Source organism: Octodon degus, unplaced genomic scaffold (genome assembly GCF_000260255.1).
Source record: "Octodon degus isolate 3935 unplaced genomic scaffold, OctDeg1.0 scaffold00001, whole genome shotgun sequence".
Classification (NCBI taxonomy): domain Eukaryota; kingdom Metazoa; phylum Chordata; class Mammalia; order Rodentia; family Octodontidae; genus Octodon; species Octodon degus.
In genome coordinates, this window is record NW_004524577.1 from 22712264 (window position 1) to 22716358 (window position 4095).

General features: G+C 43.3%; 1 protein-coding gene across 1 annotated transcript in view; it reads right to left on the bottom strand.

Annotated features, from left to right (window-relative positions):
• Bdp1 (B double prime 1, subunit of RNA polymerase III transcription initiation factor IIIB) overlaps positions 1 to 4095 on the bottom strand; it is a 149345-nt gene that overhangs the window by 136301 nt on the left and 8949 nt on the right. The gene's annotated exons all lie outside the window — the stretch shown is intronic.

Below are 4095 nucleotides of genomic sequence, written 5' to 3' on the forward strand. Positions count from 1 at the left end.
CTGTTCAAAAGGAAAGAATCACTGCTATGGGACCAAGGAGAAAAGAAGGCACTAATTTCTATTAGTTCACTGAAAGGAACAGTTAGTGCTTGTATTATTAGATCAACTACTTTGAAGGTAACAATATGCAATATAATAACATTGTTAATTTCCTATTTTCTTATTTTGAAATTCTGAATCATTTTTATTGTTTGTTTGTTTTTTGTTTTTTGTTTTGCGGAACCAGGGATTAAACTCAGGCCCTTGCACTTGCCAGGGAAGAGCTTATTTCACTGAGCCATCTCCCCGGCCCATTTTTTCTCTTCAAAATAAAAAGGTTTAATCAATACAGAAAAAATAATAGAAGAGCTGATGAGATAGCTCAGCAGACTAAAGTGCCTCGTTAGGCAAGTTTAGGCAAGCACAGGGACCTCAGTTCCATCACTGGGCACCACATGCTGCACCAGTGCCGCCCCCTGCAGGTTGGGTTGGCCAGAGTTCAAGCATGATGGTGCATGCCTATAATCCCAGCCCTGGGGAGGCTGAAAACAGGAGGATCACTACAAGTTCGAGCTGCATAATGAGGCCCCGTAACAACAAAATACATTTAAAAGAAAGAAAACAAAAGAGCAAGCCAGCGAGCGGAGAAAGGAGACCCTTGCAAAAAGGGTAGGCCAAAGAATTGGTCATTTGTCAGTCAGAAGACAAAGTGAAGCTACAAACTTCCACTCACTGAATGGGAAAACCACACTGGGACTGAGACACAGTGGCTGCTGGAACCACCACAAAAATGCAGAAGACTGCTTCCACAGCTGACTTTCAGTCAGCGATGGGTGAGTGACCCCAGTATAGACCCACAGCCACAATCTATGTTCCACGTAGGCCCCCAAGTTGATGGGTAAGAACTGCCACAGGCTGGTAAGCAGGCTGCAGGGAGGCCCACTGGGGGCTGAGACTGGTGAACCTCACAGGGCTCCCACCGGCAGAGGTCAAGCTGTGCCTGAGAGGGACAGGACTGAAGCGCACATTGGTACCAGTGTGCCCTAGAAACAAGAGTCTGCACCCAGCACTGTTCTGGTGATGGACTGTCACCTCAGACTGCCAGCCAGAACAGAGATAAGGTCTGGCTTGAACTCTGCTCCTTAATCCTTGGCTGAGTGAGGAAAATAGCCATGCATCCTGAATAACAGAAAATTTACTTTTATTTTTATTTTATTGAACAATTCTTTATTTTTAATTATTAAAAGTTTTTTTTTTTTTTCCACTGTTATCCTATTCCTTTTCTCAATTTTTTTCCCCCCCCGGAACCAACCAGGGATTGAACTCGGGACCTTGTGCTTGGCAGGGAAGCACTTAACCTACTGAGCCATCTCCCTGGCCCCTTCTCCTCAATTTTTTGCATTATTTTCCCCTCTTTTATGAGAATGTCTCTTCCTCTTTCCTTTTTCTTTCAATATAATCTATGGAGAGTAAGAGAATTTACCATTGTCCCTGTATCCCTCCTACTTTTACCCATCTTTTTTTTTTTAATTTTATGGAAGGGTCTACACGGTGTTCAGGGTCTCACTACTAGATCGGACTCGCAGTGATCTGCCTGTTTACAGCCTCCCAAGAGTTGGGATTACAGGTACATGCCATCACACATCTTCTCAATTGCTGTCTCAGTGTACCCCGGGGATGGGGCCAGCACAGCAGGCCTGGGGATTGAACCCCCAGTCCCTGCACCTGCTTGCAGGTGCTTTAATTCACTGAGCCATTTAGCCAGCCCTATCTTTTTTTTTTTTTTAATTTTTATTTATTTGTGTGTGTGTGTGTGTGTGTGTGTGGCCAGCTCAGCCCACCAGGGGGCGGGGCTGGCTGGCATGTGATGCTGGGGGATTGAACCGCGGTCCCTGTGCTTTGCTAAGCTTGTTCTAAGTAAGTGCTTTAGACCACTGAGCCATCTCACCAGCCCCCCTTTTTACCTGACTTCTTTATCTTGTGTTTTTTTGGTTCTTTTTTTGTGGTACCAGGGATTGAAATCAGGACCCTGCACTTGCCAGGCAAGCACTTATTCTACTGAGCTATCTCCCCGGCCCCTCTCGTTTCTTATTCTGTCTCAAAATTTTCTTTTCTCCCTTTTTATTTGCCCCCAGTAGCTTTTTGTCTAATATTTGTATCAGTCATAGAGGGCCTGGGAGATAACTCAGTAAATAAGTGCCTGCCTGGCAAGCATAGGGTCCTGAGTTCAATCCCTGGTACCGCAAAAAAAAAAAAAAAAAAAGAAAGAAAGAAAGAAAGAAAGATAGATTGATTGATTGATTGATCTCCGTATATTAGTCATAGAATATTGTTCTGTGAAGGACCACAGGGACAGCTCTCCTTGAAAGAATAATATTTGTCTCTGTTTTGGCTAAACCTGGCCCTAATTCCATATACTGGTATGTACAGAGCTGGCTAGGATATTTCTTTACCCCACACTGCCTTTAAAGCAATGTGGCAGGTCAGTGATGCCCCACCTACAACTTTCAACTAATATGCATTAGCTAAGCCCAGTGATACCCACTGCAGACTAGATTGAGATTCAAGGAAGAACCATGATGTCTTGGCATGAAGGTTAGACATCAAAGCTGAAGCACAGACCCTAAAGCACAGGACATTTCCTCAGAAAGAGTTATGCAGGTTACTCTTTCTGCACACCTGCATGAGGCAGAGGTGCTATTATGTCTCCTACCTAGAGCAGCTCACAATTGCCCATCCCAGAACCAATTGCCTCTTCATGAATAAAACCAGAGGGGCAGAAGATACAGCTCAGTGGCTTAAGTCCTTGATTGGCAAGTGTGAGGTCCTAAGTTCAATCCCTGGCACCAAAAAATAATTAATAAAATAAAACCAGAGTTTGGCCCTGGTTTGAAGCCTTTGTTCCAGGTCCTGAATTTGATTCCCAGTACACCACTCCTCCCCCAAAAAAGGTAGCCATTACATTTAGTGAATATTAACTTCCAAGATTTTAATTTCCCATACAGTGGTCCTTCATTTATCATGGAGGTTACGTCCCACACACGCCCACAATAAGCAAAAATCAGAGAAGTAGCGATGGTATATTATATATATGGCTTTATAAACCTTTTCCACACTCACAAGCCTTTCCCACACTTCTAAAAACATTTCTAATGTTCTTAACCATTTTTTAAACTCATAAACCTATGTAATTAACAACAAACATATACGGTATGGTACTGAAATATCCCCCGATATAGCAAAAAATCCTCGATAAATAATTTAGATTAATATTTTTTGAAAACCCACAAAACAGTGAGTCCTTGAAAGTCGAACCACAAAATAGTAAGGGACTACTGTAATTGGCTCTCTCACATTTAGTCTTTTCTAGTATTGTTAGTACTCGATCTTCCCCATCTAAGCCTTTCACTCTTCCACATCTTACCTAGCTTATGATCCTCTCTATTACCAATTTCTAACAACCACATAGATTTCCTACTCACAAAATGAGCCACCTTGGGCAGGCCAGATAATTCAGTGGACTAAAGCACCTGCTTAGGCAGGTACAAGGACCAGAGTTCAGTCCCCAATAACACATGCCAGGCCAGGCCCTTCCCCCTGGTGTACACTGAGATGACAGTGACTGAGAATGGACAACTGGGTGTGGTGGTGAACACCTGTAATCCTAGCACACTTGGGAGGCTGAAAACAGGGGGATCACTACAAGTCAAGCTGTGTAGTAAGACCCCGTACCAAACATATTTTTTAAAAGGAGGAGGAGAAAACAAACACCAGGTAGCATAAATTATGAAAAGTTCATAGAAAAGATGAAGGAAATAAAAGATTTCAAAGAAGAAAATGTTCACAGCAATTTCACTCAATATGCCAGAGGTGAATTTCAAGGAAATACGTAAAAAACTGGACAGGCTAACAATAAGAAGACCAATCTAAGGGTAGTTAGAGAAAACCTAGAAGATACCACAGATGTAATGATTAAAATATTTACAGGGGCTGGAGAGATGGCTCAGTGGTCTAAAGCACCTACTTGGAACTAGCCTGGCAAAGCATCAGGGACCGCGGTTCAATCCCCCAGCACCACATGCCAGCCAGCCCCGCCCCCTGGTGGGCTGAGCTGGC